This window comes from Phocoena sinus, chromosome 10, assembly GCF_008692025.1.
Source record: "Phocoena sinus isolate mPhoSin1 chromosome 10, mPhoSin1.pri, whole genome shotgun sequence".
Classification (NCBI taxonomy): Eukaryota; Metazoa; Chordata; class Mammalia; order Artiodactyla; family Phocoenidae; genus Phocoena; species Phocoena sinus.
The window spans coordinates 50,123,961-50,145,902 of NC_045772.1; positions in this window are offsets into that span (position 1 = coordinate 50,123,961).

Consider the following 21,942-nt stretch of genomic DNA (forward strand, 5'->3'; position numbering starts at 1 on the left):
GATTTTCTCTTTTCTGAATATGATGCAAGGAACTGTTCTAGCCATTTGTGTCCATGAGAATAATAAACCATTTCCAGCCCTCTTCATTCCTTTGTGTAAATCCATGTTTCTGTTCGTTTTATTTTCTGCCTGGAGTACTTTACAATTTCTTGCAGTGTGGGTGTGCTAGAGATGAAATTGTCCAGCTTTTACATGTTTGAAAAAATCTTTATCTCATCTTCATTACTGAAACATATTTTGCTTGTTATAGAATTCTAGGCTGAAAGTTTTTCTGTCTGCTTTAAAGATTTTTCTCCACTGTCTTCTCACATACATTGTCTCCAACAATAAATCTGCTGCCATCCTTATCTTTATGTCTATACATAGTGTCTTTTTTCTCAGGTTACTTTTAAGATTTTCTCTTTGCCACTGGTTTGGAGCACATTAATTATGATGTTCCAGGGTGTGGTTATCTTCGTCTTTCTTGTGCCTGGGGTCCATTTAGCTTCTTGGATCTGTGAGCTTATAGTTTTCATCAATTTGGAAATTTTTTGACCCTTATTTTTTCAAATTTTTTTCTGTTTCCCTATCTCTCTCCTCTCCTATGGAGACATTAACGACACCGCTGTGGCCTCTCCTGTTGCGGAGCACAGGCTCCAGATGCACAGGCTCAGAGGCCATGGCTCATGGGCCCAGCCTCTCTGTGGCACGTGGGATCTTCCCAGACCGGGGCACGAACCTGTGTCCCCTGCATTGGCAGGTGGACTCTCAACCACTGCGCCACCAGGGAAGCCCTTGCCTTATGTTTTAAAAGTCACTAAAATTTTCTTCTGCAGTGTCTGATCTACCTTTAATTCCAACCAGTGAATTTTTCATCTCAGACATTGTAGTTTTTATAACTAGAAATTTTATTTGTGTCTTTTGTTTATACCTACGCTGTCTCTACTTAACTTTCTGAACTCATGGAATACAGTTATAATAACTCTTTTTATGTCTCGTCTGGTAATTCTAACATCTGCATCAGTACTGGATCAGTTTCAATTTATTGATTTTTCTCCTCACCATGGTTCATAGATTCTTGCTTTTCCATGCCTGGTAATTATTTATTGGATACCAGACATCGTGAATTTTATCCTTCTGGTCGCTGGATATTTTTGTATCCCTATAATTATACTTGAGCCCTGTTTTAGGATGCCGTTAAGTTACTTGGAAAGAGTTTGATCCTTTGGGTCTTGTTTTTAAGATTTGTAAGGCAGCATCAGAACAGCATTGAGACTAGGGCTAATTATTTCTCACTATGGAAGCAAACTCTTCTGAGTAGTCTACCAATGTCCTATGAAGGATGAGGCTTTCCAGTCTGGCTGATGGGACTAGGCACTATTCCCGGCTCTGTGTTAGTACTGAGCACCATTACCTCTAATCCTTTGAGTGGTGCTTTCCCCAGCCTCAGGTAGTTTCCTCACATGTGTGTCCCGATCAGTACTCTGCTGAATACTATAGGGTAACTCTGCAGACCTCCAAGAGTTCAATCTCTGCACAGATTTCTCCAGTCTGTTACTCTGTCATATGAATTCTACCCACCTGAAATCTCCAAAATTCTCACCTCTATCTCCTCATTTCAAACTTGACCTGGGTTCCCTTTTCCTGAACTACAGCCTGGAAAGGCTCTCAAGGCAGCCATCCAGGGCAATTGTAGGGCTTGGCCTATATTTTACCCACCTTTTAGGGATCACTGTTCTTAGTTGCTTCACATCCAATTCCTTGAAAACAACTTTTTCATATATTTTGTACCTTTGTTTGGTTGTTTCAGGTGAGGGAATAATCCCCGTCCTTGCTACTCCATCCTATTTTTTCATATTTTTAAAATGTTCTCTGAGAGCTCATCAGAGAAATTTCTCTGTAGTCACATTGATCTTTCTAGATGCCTCCCACTTGTCTTCCTCATTTACAGAAAAATATTTCTGCAAATACTCATTCTAACATTTAATATAGCATCATTATAATCTCAGTATAATATCCTGAGACTATCTTCCATTTAGATTCATGGATATTTTGGTAAACGTTTACGGTCCTCTGAATTTCCATTTGCTTCATCACATATCCTTGTAGTTAGTCAGGGCCATGAGACTAGTTCTAATGAATGGCCTGTGAGTGAAAGTGACATGTGCTGTTTAAGGTCAAAGATTTTAAAACAAAGAGTGAGCTCTCCATTCACTCTCTTCACTGTTACAGGGAAGGTTGAAACCCCAATTGGAGATGGCAGCACCAGGGGATGGTGGACATTCCATCAGTCTGAGGTGTGGCTCCCTAACAACCTGCCATTCAATATGTAGTGTGACCAGAATAAACAACTGTTGTGTAAAACCACTGGGATCTGGGAGTTAATTTGTTAATGCAGTAAACATTGCCTAATCTGACTGACACACTCTAAAATAATATACATCTTTTCTACAAACAAATATGTTTTCTTAATATCTAAGTTGTAGTAACAGAATTTCAAACAAATCTCAACTTCTTGGAAATAGCAATAATAATCTTTTTAAAGCTTCTCTAAGGGGCTTCCCTGGTGGAGCAGTGGTTAAGGATCCACTTACCAATGCAGGGGACACAGGTTCGAACCCTGGTCCGGGAAGATCCCACATGCTGTGGAACAACTAAGCTTGTGTGCCACAGCTACAGAGCCTGTGTTCTAGAGCCTGCAAGCCACAACTACTGAGCCTGCGTGCCACAACTGCTGAAGCCCTCGCACCTAGACCCCATGCTCCGCAACAAGAGAAGCCACCGCAATGAGAAGCCCGTGCACCGCAACGAAGAGTAGCCCCGCTCTCCGCAACTAGAGAAGGCCTGTGTGCAGCAATGAAGACCCAATGCAGCCATAAATAAATAAATAAGTTTATTTTTTAAAAAAACCTCTCTAAAATAATTTTAGAGCAGACTTCCCTGGTGACTCAGTAGTTAAGAGTCCGTCTGCCAATACAGGGGACACGAGTTCGAGCCCTGATCCAGGAAGACCCCACATGCCACAGAGCAACTAAGCCTGTGTGCCACAACTACTGAGCCTGTACTCTAGAGCCCAGGAGCCACAACTACTGAAGCCCGTGCACCTAGAACCCGTGCTCCCCAGCAAAAGAAGCCACCACAAGGAGAAGCCCGCACACTGCAATGAAGAGTAGCTCCCGCTCGCTGCAACGCACAGAAACAAAGACCCAGCACAGCCATAAATTAATTAATTAATTAATTAACTTAAAAATTTGTTAAAAAAATAATTTCGGAGCAAAAAAATGTGATTACAACTATTTAAGAAATAATGACAATGAGGACACTTCATAAAAATATATGAAATACTGCAAATCTATGTGCAAAGAATTATTGATAGCTGATTGAAGTTAATACTAGAAAATGCACATGACCAAATAAGCTTTTTCCAAGCACGATTTAATGTTAGGAAATCCACTAATATAAAGCATCCATATGAAATGGTTAAAGAAGAAAAATAATCTCCAAACTGAGGACTAGGAAAGTGATTCTTTAAAATTATAATGAAAAACCTGTCTCAAACCAACTGTCAATATCATGCTTAATGACTAAACATTGAGATTCCTTGTTTAGAAGTAATAAAAAGATAGACTCTATCAGCCCTCTTATTTACCATTTTCCCACAAATTTTGGCCATTGTAAGAAAATAAAAAGCAAGAAAGTATAACTGTCATTATTTGAATAATCTGTTACCTAGAAAACTCAAGGGAATCAAATGAGAAGATTTTAGAAGTAATAAAAATGTTTAGCAATGTGACTATAAATAAATAAAAATTAGATTTTTATATACCAGCAAAATCCAACTTTGAACAAATGACGGCAAAATGCCAGAGAGCACACAAGCAGGCCTCTGCGACAGCATTTCTCAAGGAAACTTGTAGAGATTGAAGCAGTAGCATGGCCTGTGAGTTTAATATTGCCCTTCACATTCTGAAAAAGCACATAGAGATCTAGCAGGGCCAGGTGTCAGATACCAGGAGAAGGATCCTGGCCCAGGGATACAGGACTTATAAACTGCTCAGTTGGGGAAATACCAGACTCTCCCCAAGCATGATCAAGAGAACAAGAGAAGCTTTTTCTTCATTATTGCACTGCCACCTTAGCATTCACGGTTTGGGAAGCACCAGTCCTTCTTCTGATATTATTAGGGGACTGTGGCAGATTCTATTATCCAAAAATGGCCACAGCAATATTTCTGATACCACATGCTTTTCTAGAACCTTGCCACACTCCACCAAGAGTAGGGTCTATCTGGCCTCTCCTTGAACCAGAATGTGTGCGTGACTTCTCTGACCAATAGAACACAAAGGAAGGAATATTATGTGACTTTCAAGGCTAGCGCAACAATAGGACACAGCTTCAACTGGTGCTTTCTTTCTGGGAGGCTGGCATTGGGGAAACCAGCCTCTGTGCTGTGAGGAAGCCCAAACCAGCCAACATGGAGAGACCAGATGGAGAGCCCTGGGTGGAAAAGAACTGAGGCTCCCCCAGCCAACAGCAAGCATCAACTGGGGGCATGTGAGTTAACAAGACTTCAGATGATTTCAGCCTCCAACCTCAAGTCTTCTAGCTGAGCCCCAGACGGTAAGGGGCAGAGAGGAGCTGTTCACACTCTGTCCTGCCCAAATTCTTGATCTATAAGTGTAACAAATGGTTGTCTTATGCCACTAAATGTTGGGTAATTTGTTATACAACCACAGTAACTAGAAGAGTGACAAGAGTTTAAGGCTTGCATTTGGAGATTATAGGACCAGTGGCCGGATCTACCACCTCAATATTATGCCAAAATTGATTGTTTTAACACTTGGCTTTATCCAAGTTCCATGAAGTTCTGCAGAAGGCCAATTCTCTGAGAGCCAGTCTCAGGGGCTCAATCATGTTAACTATTACTTCTGAACCAAATAGAAAATATAACGGAAAAATATCACATTCATAATAACAGCCAACAAAACATCTAGAAATTAACAAGAAATCTGTAGGGCCTAAATAAAGAAACTGATTTTTCTTCCTAAAGAACATAGAGGAGGACTGGTTTATCTAGAAGAAAACATTCAATATTAAAAATATGTTGGGGGCTTCCCTGGTGGTGCAGTGGTTGAGAGTCCGCCTGCTGATGCAGGGGACACAGGTTCGTGCCCCGGTCCGGGAGGATCCCACATGCCGCGGAGCGGCTGAGCCCGTGAGTCGTGGCTGCTGAGCCTGCGCGTCCGGAGCCTGTGCTCCGCAGCGGGAGAGGCCGCAACAGTGAGAGGCCCGCGTACCGCAAAAAACTATATATATACATGTTGGGCTTCCCTGGTCGCTCAGTGGTTAGGAATCCGCCTGCCAATGCAGGGGACCAGGGTTTGAGCCCTGGTCCGGGAAGATCCCACATGCTGCGGAGCAACTAAGCCCCTGCGCCACAACTACTGAGCCTGCGCTCTAGAGCCCACGAGCCACAACTACTGAAGCCTGCGCGCCTAGAGCCTATGCTCTGCAACAAGAGAAGCCACCACAATGAGAAGCCCGCGCACCGCAACCAAAAGTAGCCTCCTCTCGCCACAACCAGAGAAAAGCCCGCGCGGCAACAAAGAGCCAACACAGCCAAAAATAAAATAAATAAATAAATAAAATGTTAATTTTCACAAATTAATGTATAGGGTTAATGTAATTATAATGGAAAATCTGAAAGGACTTTTTTAAATTTTTATATATTTTAAAATTCATCTGGAAAAATAGAAAGAGGATATATGAAATTTTGGAAAAATAATGGTATCATTCAGAGTCCAATCAGGAGACAGAAACGAAACAATAATTCAAACAGGGAAAGTTTAATAATAAGAATTATTAACTGTAATAAAGGATTGGAATAACGAAGGGTTAGTCAGAAGTAAAGAGAGCTAAAGAATATGAAAATAGCGTCTATACTAAGCAGCCATGAATTCTAGGGCTACTAGAAGGAATAACCTCCCCCAGGGCTGAGATCTAGACCTTGTTGAAGGCACAGCTGTGGCTCACTGAATGGCAAAGTAGTCACTGTTGTACTGCACCAGTGGAACTTGCTTGAAATTTGCATTCTAGATGCTGGGGAAAGCTGTTCACTGGAGGATATCTCACTAAAAGCCTTTTATCACAAAACTGTCCAAAAGGAGTGCTGGGGAATCTGTTGGCTGCTGGCTACTCCAGACCACTGTGTACCGCAAGAGCTGGGCACTAGATAATCCATGCCTGCTGCAGACTGCCAAGGGAGCAGCACTCCAAAACTGAGACGGAAGACATCCTCTCTTGCCGTGTCTCTTTAGCGCCCTCTACTGACAATGATTCTATCATGCCAGCTGGCCAAGGAAAATATTTAAAAGACCCAGCTCCATTTTCCCAGAGCATTCGATGAAGGGTAAATTTGGAGCTGAGAGTCAATACATTGATTACTGGCACAGAAGGTGATTTGGATTACCACTACCTGATGTTAAAATATACTTTAAAACTGTAATGATGAAAACAATATGAGAGTGACACAAGACTAAAGAAACTAATGGAAAAGAATAAGAGAATAAAAAGCTCAGAAGCCGATACATATATATATATATTCATATGTGATGTACTTAGCATTATTATGTATGTATACATAAGTACATATGTGTGTATACATAAATATATAAATTTAATATATGAAAGAGGTAGCATTTTGAATCATTGAGAAAATAAGTCATTATTCGTTAAGAAACTTAGCATAAGATTAAATTTCTATTCCACACCATACACCAGAGAAATTTCAGATGTATTAAAAAATTAAATTCCAGAAACCTTGATCCTTTAATTATTACTGCATCAACTGACCCTGGCCCCACCAATGCAGCACAACTTCCAACACCACTCCACTTGCTGGCATCCCTGACAACAAGTAGGACTCTGATAGAGAAAGCAGTCCTCTTTCAATTTACTTGAAGGAGCTTAATCTGGAAATCAAGAGCTCAGCTGGAAGAGTTTCAGTAAGACACATCCAGGCTGATAGGAAAAAAATAAAGGTTCAATCAGAGGATGCTGTAGGATAACAGCAATGCTGAGCTATGATATTTGCATACCACCACAGAGAAATAGGTACCTTAGCATTTATAATAATGCTAAGCATATCACATGTGAAAATGTAGAATGGTAGTTGAAAGATTGAAAAGGTTATGCCAATAGAAACATCATAATGCTTGTGAGGAGCAGGAATTATTTACTTGCTCTTAAGGCAGTCCCAATAGACGAAGCAAGAGATTTTACTAAAGAGAATGGTCTGTCATCCATTGAGACACCCACTCTAAACTGCATAAATTTAGAGTTGCTTTACAGGCAGTCCTTCCAGGGATATAACACATTGTTTCTCAGAGACAAATGAAAGATGTGAAAATGATCTGTCTCTAAACAACAATATAACCCTAATTAAGTTTTTCCAGCCACTAATAAAAAGTCAAAAGTACAAGGAGGTCATAACAAATAAACCAGTTCTCTTCTAGCCTAGAGCGTTGTGTACGATTGCAGGTCATATACTTAAAAATATATGAGATTCACATAGCTAAAAACTGTATTCAATTTTTTTTTTAATTAAAATAAACTTTTTTTTTGCAGTACATGGGCCTCTCACCGTTGTGGCCTGTCCCGTTGCGGAGCACAGGCTCCGGACGCACAGGCTCAGCGGCCATGGCTCACGGGCCCAGCCGCTCCGCGGCATGTGGGATCCTCCCGGACCGAGGCACAAACCCATGTCCCCTGCATCGACAGGCGGACTCTCAACCACTGCGCCACCAGGGAAGCCCCTGTATTCAATTTTTAAAAGAAAGCCTTCTAAATTTGCTCAAAACTAGGGTTAAATATTTGTCTGAACTCAGAGAACACAAAGTCTTTCTGAACGCAACAGCAAATGAAAAAACAATAATGGAAAATATTGATATATTACCTAAAGCTTTAAATCTCAAACATGAAAAGATATCATAAGTACAATTTTAAGCCCAATTTTTAGAAGAAAAACTTTAAAAATTTATGAAAATTTTTAATTATCATTAATATGTAAAGAGTTCTAGTAAATCAAAAAGGAAAATGTAAAAGTCAGTAGAAATTATGCCAAAAACATTACCAGATATTTTTAAAGTAATCTAAAGCCAATAAATATCTTACCTCATTATTAGTCTAAGAAACATAAATTTAAAGAAAAATACATTTTTCTATCAAATTGGCAAATATATTTTAACTATATCAAACAGCTTTGAATTATTCATATTCTTTCATCCAATAATTTTATTTCTATAGCTTTATCGTAAGGCAATAACAATGGATATTTCCAAAAGAGTATGGCCAAATTTGTAAATGATAGCATTAGTTGTAATTGCCTAAAAACGGAAACCCTTTAGAAGTTCCACAATAGGGGATTGGGTTAAATCTACTTTGATAAATTTCTACAATAAGAGAAATACCATAAAGTAGTTGTTAAAAGCACTGACTCTAGTTTTAAATTAGCTAGATTCAAATCTGAATCTTATAATTCTTACCTTCAGAGCCTTGTCCAAGTTATTTATTTTCGCTAAATCTCAGTATAAATGGAGATCCTAAAAGTGCTTAACATGACGACTGACATGAGCATTAACTGAGATAATCCAATAATGCACTCATTATGTAGTGTCTGGTACATAGGGCTGATGAAAATTAACTCAGTATTTTCTTTTACTAAATATCATGTAGACATTAAAATAATGTCTCAGTAGACCATGTAATAAAGTGGGAAAATGTTTATGATGTACTGTTAATGGAAGAAAGCAAGGTATAAAATTTTTTATAAAGTATAATGCAAATTGTATAACAAGAGAAACATAACACAGGTATTAAAAAGCCAGGAATGTACATCAAAATGTTAACAGTGGTTTCTCTAGGTTACTATTCTATTTTCTCCTTTGTAATTTCTACACTTTTTGCATTCCTCTGCAATGAACACCTATTTTGTAATAAAAAATGATTGTCATGAATAAAAATGTAATCTGATACATGTCTAGTTTTCCTCTCCTTGACTATCACAAAATATTATACCACATCATTTTATTTTTCCAAGGTTCTAGCACTTAATCAGTAAATTCTTTCATGGAGGCTATGATTAGATCCAAAGAAACATTTTTTTCCCTTCACTGCTTTTCTTGCCTTTTGGCAGATAGAATTATCAGGAAGGCATGTCGAGAATGTATTTTCCTGGTAATAGTTGATTTAATGCCAGTGTCACTTTTAAAGTGGTGGCTTGATTTTTTTCCTTTGGACCCTGATATGATTAAGGGTATAGGTATAATAGTCTATTGTTGATTGCCAATATACAGCAGAAATTTTTTTCCTTTGTTAGAAAGAAAGCCAACATGACATCTATTTGCACCTTTGTGTATTAACTATTCTGTGTTGCCTAAACAACAAATATAGAATAAAGAATAATGTTAATAATGATGATAATAATAAAATGATAATATTTTAAGTGCCAAGTACATGATATATGATCAACAAATATTTGTTTAATATTGAATAAAATAGAACTGAAACTGGTATCAGGCACTGTGTATAAAACATTCATATTAAACTTATTAAATTGTTAATAAATTTCAGAGATGTGTATTTCACTATTTTTAGACAGAAGACTTTTATAAAGTTTTTGCCTAGGAGACCCATATTTAGCTTTGGGGACCCGTTTAACTTAACTTGGGGACCCATATTTAACTTTGTAAGTGGGCTGTGTTATTCAGGGCATCCTTGACAATAGCAATTATTGACATTTTTTTCTCCCTTTTGTAATAAATATCCCTGCATTTGCTGCCCTTCCTACAAAAGCCCCTGTCTCCACTGTTCTCCTAGAGTCTGCATTCTAAACCCTTTGCCCAACAGAGAATTCCATATTTATTATTGTTAAATAAGTACTGCTGTTATGCTTTCTGTTATTATTGTTTGGGTGCAAAACACCATCTTCTCAACTCACATTTATCAGAATGCTCAGGAATTAGCAGTTTCACTCATTCTACTCCCTAAACCTCTCTTCTAGATTTCACCTAATGTCAAAACAATAGGCTCTTTCTTTTTCAAATCTCTCAGAGCCATTACTTTCCTTTCACTCACATAATAATCACCTTTACACAACGCTCAACATATATCTAGAGATAATCCCCTTCTTAATTACAGTATCTCTTTCTTAAATTCATCCTAAAGGATCTTATAAGACAGATCTTCCTAAAGAGCTGCCAAAATACCTCATGGTTAGGAATTTGGGAACTTGGGATCTAATCTCAGCTTTGCTCCTTCAAACAGTGTGACCGCATGAAAACCACAAACTCCTTTAAGACTCAATTTCCTCCTCTGTGAGGGAGAGGGGGTGGGGGAGGGATGGAGCGGGAGTTTGAGGTTAGCAGATGCAAACTATCATATATAGGATGGATAAATAGCAAGGTCCTGCTCTATAGCTCAGGAACTATAGTCAATATCCTGTGATAAGCCACAATAGAAAAGAATATGAAAAAGAATAGATATACATTTTTGTATAACTGAATCACTTTGCTGTACAGCAGAAATTAACACAACATCGTAAATCAAGTATGCGTCAATAACATTTTTTTTTTTAATTTCCTCCTCTGTAACTTTAAGACCAAGTTACAGTAGGAGCACAATAAAGTTCTCCAATGGTGGAAGAGATAGAAGTAACATGCCTTAGAGCTTTCCCTACTCCTTTAGATCCCATAATCTCCAAAGTGACAACCCAATTATCAGTGGCTTAATTCCAGGTGAGATATACCCCTAGCACCGCCACTGATAAAGGGGTAGGACACTCCCCAATCTTACTGCCAATGTACCCTACAATTTCACTGCCCTATAACACTTCTAAATCACATGCCTCCCCAACTTAGAGACCATCAGTGGCTTCCTATTCCTATCCATTCATTAACTCAACAAATATGTACTGAGCACTTAACATGTGCCAAATCTTTTCCGGGTGTTTAGTGAGAGGAAGGTGTCCTCAGAGCATTTGAGTTTAGCGGGGAAATCACACAATTTAAGAAGCAGTAGCAATAAAATGTGATATGTGTTTGGTAAAAGATATCGTGTGGGCATTTAATTGGAGCATTTAACCTCATCTGGGGAGATCAGAGAAAAATTACCAAAGGAAATAAAGTCCAACCCTCTTTTCTTCCAAACTTTCCATCTTCTAATCCCACCTGCATTTTTTTTTTTTTTTTTTTTTTTTTTTTTACTGTGTGTTTGCTACTCTCCCTTGCATACCCTACTCTCCAATCAAATGAAGAATGCATTCTGTGCTGGGTGTCCTCTACACTGATATAAGACCACTGTCTTCTTCTCGATTAGAAAGATATATATCCTGGAACCTCTCTCTCCTGCCTATTGCTAAGCCATAGATATTTCCAAGCAGTATTTTAGATGTTGGGGAGCTTTTCATTCTAGCCTAGCAGCAAAGTTTTAGGGGCATGTTTTTCTGGGCTGATTTTATAACTAGTTTGTCTCCTTTACACTTACTTCAAACTCTGCTGTTCAGCCACCACTGCACAGCAGTCTATAATGCACAAAGTAACTTACTGGACTTGTTGCACTAAGGTACAATCATTTGCTCCAGAGAAGTTCATCAATGGTCCCCTCAAGGATTCTGGGGATGTCTGAAATCCATCAAGATAGAGAAGTATGCTGGAGACTTTGAAACATATTCTAAAATAGCATCTGGGTCCCTTGTTGTAACGTCAGGCATGGGTGCATAAAATAGATTGAGCCCAACTGTGCCCATTATGTACTTGTGCTTCACACCATTAATGATGGGCGAGAAATCAAATCAAGTATTTTCAGCGCTATCTCAACAAGCCATTCCACCAGGAAATCATTGCCTTCAGTCAATCAGGCACTGTGAAGTCATTTCAAGTACTTCCATCACTCCCATTTCAGCCAAATGCTTGCTGTGCTTCCAATAGTACAATCCTTTCTGAAAGGAGTTTAAGATACAAATTGACATTTGAAGGATTAGACAGGACAGTGGTTGAACTCTGTTCTGAGCTTGGATTCTGCCACTCATTCCCTGCATGTCTATCACAAGGCACCAGCCCTCTCACACCTATTTTTCCATTCGGGACTAGAAATTGATGGCTCTGGGGAGGTATGTGCCTAAAAGAGTATCTGTAAAATTCGTGGAATGCTTTGAAGAGACTGTCATATAATTTAAGTTCATCACTACTGATATTAATCAGCCGTTTTTCTTTTTTTTTTTTTTTTTTTTTTTTTGCAGTACGCGGACCTCTCACTGTTGTGGCCTCTCCCGTTGCAGAGCACAGGCTCCGGACGCCCAGGCTCAGCGGCCATGGCTCACGGGCCCAGCCGCTCCGCGGCATGTGGGATCTTCCCGGACCGGGGCACGAACCCGTGTCCCCTGCATCGGCAGGTGGACTCCCAACCACTGCGCCACCAGGAAGGCCCAATCAGCCGTTTTTCTTGACACATTATTCATGTCAATTAATTAATATAATTACTAGTACTCAACTTTGTCTTTCACAATGAGCATAGCACCTCTTTTGTCCTTATTCTTTTGTTTTTTCTCTTATTTGCATTTAGCCTTTTACTTAGCAGTAATCAACCATACATACTTGACTCATGGAAAAAACAACACATTAATCACTATGAGTCATTTAATAAATTCTTTTATTTTTGAGAAAAAAAAATACTCCCTCCCCCAAATAATCTACACTCTCTGCCAAGATTTAATACAGTGGCTGTTAATAACTTTTCCTGCCATTTCTACCTATAAAAAGCTGAGAGTCTGAAAGCCAACAGCATTTGATCACCTTTTTCATGCCTTACGCAATAATTCGTTCACCTTGGAAACATTAAGATTGGCCTCAGTGAGGGACTGAAAATTCTCTTCATTGCAAGACTGAAGCATAGACATAGCCTGAGGCAGTCTGAAGTTTTGACTTGGAATTTACATCAAACGTTGGCACCATCACTTAGCTGGGGGTTAAGGCAATATTGAGCCAATCTAAGGCAAAACTCGTATAGAAGGTAAAATCTACTTTGAATGCTGTCCTCCTACCTTCTATTTTTATTTTACCCCAGTATCCTTATGCTGTCCATAGTTCCCAATTTCTTCCCAGCTCAATTCCCTGCTTATGCTTTTCTCTCCCCCTATGAAGTTCTTCTAGTCCAATATTACCAAAATCCTAGAATCTCAGAGCTGGAGAAGAATACAAGCTTGTCTGGTTCAAACGTCTAGCCAGTGCATCAGTTGTGCCTACAATATTTGTCAGAATATTTTCCAGCTTCTGCTTGAAATCTCCCGAAATGAGAAATTCACATCCTACTTTAAAATGGAAAGAAAGGGACTACTGTGGTAGGCTTGCCCCTCTCACGCCATGCGGTTGCCTTGAGGATGGTGGGTGTCTAAATAAAGTAGGTGATTTTGACAAGCGCATGTGATAGAATTCTGGCCAGTGGGATGTGAGGAGAAGTCTTCTAGAAGGCTCCTGGGAAAGATTTTGTTTTGTTTTGTTTCTGATATAAAGACAAACAGAAAAAGGAAGAGCTCCTACCTTCTTTCAGTGGACACTTACCTGTCTTGATATGATGTCTGGAAGAGCAGCAGTGATCTCAAGGGAGGCCAGCCTGAGGATAAGCCAATGGACTGAAAATGGCAGGAAGTAAAAACAGAAGACGTTGGGTCTTGCTTCATGTCATTTAGCCCCTGAGTTGACCAATCAAGGGACTGACCTATCTCCATAATTCTCATTATATGAAATAATACATTTTCCTTTTTGTTCAAACTAATTAGGCCTGGGTTTTCTGTTACTTATGTTAAAAGCATCCTCACTGATATCTTATTAACTCAAAAATGGAGAAACAGGTTGGAGGAGGAGGGACTATGGAGAGGACTCTATTTTTTAAATGTTGACTTTGATAATTTGTTATGACCAGTAGGAAGCTTGTAATAGAGTTGGAGCAGATCATGGATATTGGGGATCATAGATATATAGATGGGAATTGGAGCCATTGTTTAGAAGAACTGCTCAGGGAACACCTGTAGTTTGAGAAAAAGGTCATGGATGAGCACCTGGAAAGAAGTATGAGCAAGTGAAGAGTCAGAGAAAAGAACAGAGAAAGGGGAGTCAAAAGTAAGGAGAGGGCTTCCCTGGTGGCGCAGTGATTGAGAGTCTGCCTGCTAATGCAGGGGACATGGGTTCGTGCCCCGGTCCAGGAAGATCCCACATGCCGCAGAGCGGCTGGGCCCGTGAGCCATGGCTGCTGAGCCTGTGCGTCTGGAGAGACCACAGCAGTGAGAGGCCCGCGTACCGCAAAAAAAAAAAAAAAAAAAAAAAAAAAAAAAAAAAAAAAAAAAAAAAAAAAAAAAAGTAAGGAGAAAAATCACCAAAAGTTGGTGACTTCAGAAAACAAGGGGCTAGAACTTTAAGAAGGGATAATTGCTGAGAACAGTATGGAGGTTCCTTAAATAACTGAAAATAGAGCTACCATATGATCCAGTAATCCCACTCCTGGACATATATCTGGACAAAACTCTATGATATTTGTCTTTCTCTGACTTACTTCACTTGTGTATGATATTCTCTAGATCCACCCATGTTGCTGTAAATGGCATTATTTCATTCCTTTTTATGGCTGAGAAATATTCTATTGTAAATAGGTACCACATCTTCTTTATCCATTCATCTGCCAATGGACATTTAGGTTGCTTCCATATCTTGGCTATTGTAAATAGTGGTGCTGTGAGCATTGGGGTGCATGTATCTTTTTGAATTAGACTTTTCGTCTTTTCAGGATATATGCCCAGGAGTGGGATTGCTGAATCATATGGTAACTCTATTTTTAGTTTTTTGAGGAACCTCCATACTGTTTTCCATAGTGGCTGCACCAATCTACGTTCCCACCAGCAGTGTAGGAGGGTTCCCTTTTCTCCACACCCTCTCCAGCATTTGTCATCTGTAGACATTTTAATGATGGCCATTCTGATTGGTGTGAGCTGATACCTCACCGTAGTTTTGATTTGCATTTCTCTAATAATTGCCGATGTTGAGCATATTTTCATGTGCCTGTTGGCCATCTGTCTTCTTTGGAGAAATGTCTGTTTAGATATTCTGCCCATTCTCTGATTGGGGTGTTTGTTTTTTTTGATATTGAATTGTATGAGCTGTCTATTTTGGAGACTGACACCTTGTTGGTTGCATTATTGTATTGCATTTACTTTTAAGTCTCTTTAGTCTCTTTCAGTCTGAAACTGTTTCTTACTCTTTCCTTGACTTTTATGACCTTGGTGCTTTGAAAATGACAGACCAGTTATTTTGTAAAATTTCCCTCAGCTCAGGTTCATCTGATGTTTCCTCAGGACTGGAGTCAGCTTTTGCCTTTGTAGCAGGAACATCACAGAAGTAATGCTGTGTTCTCATTGCATCTTCTTGGGTAGTACATGATTTCCATTTGTCCTACCACTGCTGATGTTAACTTTGATCATGATTGAGGTGGTGTCTATTGGGTTTCTCTAGTCTAAAATCACTCTTTTTCCTTTTGCAATTAATGTCTTGTGGAGAAGTGTTTTAATACTATGTGAATTTCCTATTCTCTCACCCACTAGTTTTAGCATTCATTAATGACTTGAATTATTATCATACTGGTTGTCGAAAGATGATCGTCTGATTTGCTCATTCTTTCTCCATGTATTAGTTGGTATTCTACTGGAAGAGCTTTCTCTTCTCCCTGTTTATCATTCATTAATTAACTAATATTGGTGTGAATTCATGATTGTTATTTTATTCAATGAGCAATAATCTGTTATTATCATACTTTATTTTGATCTCAAGTTGTCCCAGATTTGGCCAGTGGACACCCCTTCAAGCTGGTTTCTGTGAATCTTGACATGTCCCCAGAATCTCTTGCTTTCTAAAAGAACAGTATTTCCAAGCTTGTCTTGTAATTTCACTGCTCTAAACCTGCAAAGGTATTGACAAACCGAGATCTGGGCACTCGGAGTGCACATTCCTTTGGGGGTATTGCTATTCCCAAGCCTTCTCAGTGGAGAAGCTAATGAACATACTCATATACACACATTTACATCTATATTTATTTTTATATCTTTCCATACATGAGTTCAACCAATACCTTCTGTTGCAATCCAACATCGCAAGGTTCATTTTACTTCATTTAGTTTAGCATATTCATAACTCTGCTCTTTGACAGTGAGAAACCTGGTTCCCAAACCTCAATTTATTTATCTTTTGAGTCAATTCCCCCTTTGTGTAATCAGTCTTCTCCCCCACCCCTGCCACATGGTTGCCCCCCTCACCTTGCGTCAGAGACCACCTGACTGACCGTGCATTGGTTTTCTCCTCACCCGGTTCGGGTTCTGACACCCTGCTCTGGGCTGCCATGGCCACCAGCTCAATCCACTCATTCCTACCCTACCCCGAGCTCGGATTTCCTCTTTACCACCATTGGACTCCAGTGTCCTGTGTGGGGCCTCATGGGCACTCTGGTCAGTCTTCCTGGGCTCTGAAGGCCCACATCTACCCATTTCCTCTTCCTTCTCACACAGATGCCCTTTACCTTCACCCCACGGCTTTAATACCTCACGCTGCCACCACTGCAACTGCCACTCCTGACAGACACCTACTTTGCTTGGTCCCAAGTAATGCTGTTTGGACCAAATTATTCAGAAAATTAGAGTGGGAGGGAGGAAGGATTTTTATGTTTTTATAAAATAAGGATACTTATGCTTTCATAAGTTTGGAGATAGGTATTCTTTAACCACAATCAGTTAAGAACACTCTCTCTTCCCACTGCAGTTTCCCCTCTGTTATATGATCCTGATGGAAGAAATTCTCACATATTGAGGTATGGGCAAGTCATTCTGGCTTATACATGATTTAACTTAAACTTGATGCTACCTAGGACAGCCTGTCCTACAGCCTGTCAAACATGCATTGTATATCTGCTTTAACCATTAGAGAAAAGAATCCATTTAAAAATCAAAATGGAGTAACTGTGGTTCAGGCATCCAGAATGGAGCCAAGTGACCATTGTGAATGTGGTTTCAGACACATTTCTGCATCACTGAGAGCTTGAGTTTTCTGAACTGTATCAGACTCAAGTACACTACCAGCCATTCTCAAAACAGTATCTGTAAGCAGCTTCCAGCTGCAACCTTATGGTCTCAAGTTCTCCCCTCGTAACTATGCAACCAAGTTAGACCCCAACCAATCCTTACTTAACAAGCACCCTTACTTCTTGCCATCTCTAACCCTAATTCTTGGCAAGCAGCTTAGTCATTTTGCAGTTTCTGCCTCTATAAGCCTCCCCATTTTGTAGTCTGGCGGAACACAATTCAAGTACTTCTTGAATCTGTGTCTCCCCAGCTATAGTCCTCAGTTTGGCTCAGATAAAACTCTTCTCCTTATTACGGACTGGCTGGTCAGTTATTTCCGTCAACAATCCCTTGTTTTGACTGGCACTGGAGTGGCCATCAGCATTTTGGGGATCCAGCTAAGGAGAAGTTGACCTGGAATTATATTTAGTCTGGATATAGTGGAATATATTTACGTGGAATAAATACTATGTATTTATATTTAACTTCATTTTGCCACCTGAAAAGCATTTATGTGTGACTTTACTGAACAGAGTAAAACATCTGTTCAGTTCTAACATGCCACTAGGCAACATTTACAATTAAACATTGTGAAGATCTTATTCTTGATCATGAATAAGTTTGCAGAATATGTGTCATGTGCAGCTCATTCCTTAATCTTGCTGGAGAAGAAACTGGCCCACAGTTCCTGAGGTTGTTGATTACCTTGGTATTCTGTAAAAGCTGTATGCTTTCTGGTTCATCTCCTAAATAGGGTATCTAAGCCCACAAAACCAATCTGGATTTTTTTTCAGTCTGGATATAACAGTGTGATCTACCCATTATGAAGCTTTTCAGGATTTGCAACATGAACATAAGATGCAGAAAGTTTGCTTAAAAGTTAATAAAACTCAAAAATGCAATTTAGCTGTAATTTGGCAGTCATTTTATAAACATTTCAATAGAACTAGGGAGAAATTACATATTCCTGATTTGGATGTATACGAAGGGGACCTCCTTTTATCATAATTAAATTTATTTATTAAAGAAATGTAAAATATTCAGATGAAATTAATTAAATATGAAACACGATGAGTGGTAAAATCTATAGAAATTATTGTGACACTGAAAAGTCATTCATAGGAAGAGATCAATTTTGAATAAAAGTAATAAAAAGGCTCATGGATATTGTTTGATAATCTAATTAATTGGGGTGAAGCATGTGAATATAGTGCAAAAAATATTAAATTTCTTGCCGATTTGACACAAAATAACTGACGTCGAGAAAGAGAAAATAAAACACGTGATATGTCACCAGAATGAAAACATTAATGACAACAGGATGATACTGTCATTAATTCAAAGAGAACTGAAGATGAGTCACTGCCAAAAAGAATTTCAAACACCCTGAAATCTTACAGCTTATGCAAAAAGTACCTTGACGGTGTTTCCCCAAATTTGAAAACACTCCTAAAAATTTAACATGGCATTAACAACAAAGAGTTGTAAAATTGAAACACTTTTTCTAAACTGATAATAAGAAAAATCAAATGTTATCAATCATTCAAGGAAAATCAATGAATTATATTTCTTTTTTCAATATATATACCACGTTGCAAAATTGTTGCCATATGCAGAGGGTATCAAAGAGTTTAAGCCCCTCCAAAATGATAGGGAAAAGTATTATAGAGTTGTGTTGGGTAGCTAGCTCATTCAATATTATTCATTCAGTATTATTGAATATTATTCAATATTATTTTGTTTTTCTGGATTTTGTGAGCTTTGTGATATTTGTCAGTTTTTACAGTCATTATTTGTCATCTACTGTCTCATTCTAAATAAATCTTCGCTTTAATATTTAATTGTATATTATAAATTTTTACCATTTTCATTAAAGAGGGTCCCCCAAGTATATAATCTCCAGGCCCAACATGGTCTGAATCTACCCTTATAGAATTTATACAATTCAAGCAGGCTGTCAAACCTTCACAGATGCTGTTCCCTGTGCCTGGAGCTGCCACACACACCCTTCTTTTGTTACTTATTAATCAAGATGTAACTCAGGTAGCCTCCTCTCCCTGTAAGGAGAAACCTTACAGCTCTCACCCATCTCCCAGGCAGAGTGCTTTCAGAGCAGTGTGTATATATCGTACTGTAATAAGATATATAATTATATCCGCTAATAGGCATGAGCTCCTTGAAGCCAGGACAGTGCCACACTGTCCCCAGCCTTGTACCTGTTAGGAAGACTTAGTAAATACTGGGTGACTGGTGAATCTATGAATGAGTTGTAATATCACACAATAGGGTGAAATATTAAGACATACAGTTGCCAATAACCAGAGATAGTATGGTCCTTTCCTTTTTATCATGTTACTTAGATTTCTGGGTCTTTGCCTGAGCGCTTCTGTGCCTGTAACCCAACTCTTATAGCAGGTCTTCTGTTGGTAGAAAAACACTTCTCATTTTCTAAAGTTGTTAAGGTATCCTTTACAAACAAGTAATTCATTAGGCAAGATAAAAAGGAAGAAAAAGAGAAAGCTGAGTCCACAATTTCAGGGGGAATTTGTCATTTCTTTGTAGTGTGGACAGAGGAACAGGAGCCTTTGGAAAGAATTTCTTTTCATTTCCTGATTCATACAGCAGTCTATGCTTATACACGCTGAGCTTTTTTCTGCTTTTGTTCCTCCTTCCTCCATGGTATATTTCATTTCCTCCCTAAAACTGAACACATTAGCTCTTTCTCTGTGTCAGCTCCTGTGCACTGCTTAATATCAATGCGCTTAACTGCAGAAGTCACTTGTCAGGCCTGCCTGCTACTGTTATTCCTGTTTGTTCTCACCATTGGTTCAAGTCCAAGCCGACTTGTCTTTGCTCAAGTCTTTAATGTGTACGGTGTCCTAGACTGGATGTACCGCCATGCCCAGGACTTGACTGTCCTGCTGTGCCCTGCAAAGTTAACTGGAGCCTCCATCATTTATAAACAACATGCTCCCCATGTTCTATATCTGAACATTGTTTATTGAGATGCAGGCAGCCCTATTATCACTGAGCAGTCTGATTATTGCCTCGTGCTTACACTTTATATTCATTTATGCATTCGTTTATTTAACAAACTATAACTGAGCACTTCGTGTGGATTAGGAATAAAAGTAATACAAAGGCTCATGGATACTGTTTGATAATCTAAGTAACTGAAGTGGAGTGAAGCATGTGAATATAGTGCAAAAAATATTAAATTTCTTGCTGATTTGATACAAATTAACTAACATCAAGAAAGAGGAAATAAAACACAAGATATGCCACCATATTAAGGTATTGGGAGTATAATTCATAGGACTGCGTCTTTGCCCACCAAGAGTTTTGCGTGTAATTATAGAGTTAGGGAAAGGAGAGGACTTTTGGAGCCAGAATATTTGGGTTTGTGTCCTGGCTCTGCCTCCTACTAACTGTGAAAGGGTTTACCTGTCAGGTCTTCAGCTTTGTTATATGTAAAATGGGGAAAATAATACTCATGTTCTAGTGTTGTTGTTTGGATTAAATGATAAAGCGATAATTTTCAAATCATCATTAAATGGTAGATTAGGGAAGGGTATGTAAGCATCCCAAAGTTTTCTCTGTTTTAATTATAAATACACCTTTTCTCCTTCGAGAAAATGAAAAGGCTGGGGCTACCAAACAGCACCAAAGACCAGAGAAGTGGTCTCAGTGCCAAAACCCAGCCCAAGGAGAGGGGAGCCCAACATAAGGCGGAGGGAGCCATGCCCTTGTTCCTTCCTAAGCCTTTCCAGCATCAGGCCCCAGGCCCAAAGCTGGCAGCAGTAGTGGCTAGCACTTGATAGTGACACTGACTGGAAGAAGCATCAAAGAGAAAGAAGCTGTGACAGCTGCCCCCAGCCCCAGAGCAGCAACAAGGATGAGAGCACCCAAGAAGTGAAGATTCCAAAGAGAGAGAGCCATATCCCTCGGATTCCCAATTTCCAGGCACTTAGTACAATGAATATGACCTTGACAGCAGCTTTTAGCTGCTGCAGGAGAAGCCAATGACTATCCCTTCATGCAGAAGGAAACAAAAGGGTCCAGGGTTGGGACACAGAGGGTAGAGAGTTGAGTCCAGAATGATTCTTCCGGGGACAGTCAGGAACTGTTGTTTTCACTGAATTCTTGTATTTCCTGTAACTACATACCACTTTCTTTCCAGTTTCCTGCTTGGGAGACACCTGCTACCTCATCAGAACTGCAATCCTAGTGCATTGAGTACTTTCTGTATGCCAGACACCTTACTAGACTGTATGTATCTATTTCACCTTCACAGCTTCATAGGAGTGTTATTCCCATTTCACAGATGAGGAAGAGAAGAAAAGTACCTTTTCCACGATCACACAGGGAAGAACTTGGATTTCAACCTTGGGTGACTGATTCACGCAACCAGGCTGCTTCCAGCTCCCATTTTGTAGGTGCTCTGCTTTTATGGCTTGAATATTGAGTGAATCATGGGCCTGCTTCCCTCTTCACAATGCCCAAGAGACTCAAATATGGGCACTTATAGTTTTCATGGCTATTACTTACTTTGTCATCTCCTGAGAGGGCAATGGAACTGCAGATTGTACCCGGGGGGATTGTTGGAAGTGCTGTTCAAGGACCTTCCTCCACTTCAGATGACTCCGTGTGTGTGTGTGTGTGTGTGTGTGTGTGTGTGTGTGTATGCACGCACACACACAGTTACTGGCTGAACTAACATTGCACAGAGGGGACTGCGGTCTCACAGTCAGCAGTAGGAACAGAGCAATATTTCTGTCTAGTGTTTATATCACCTCACTTCTCCCAAGAAACCT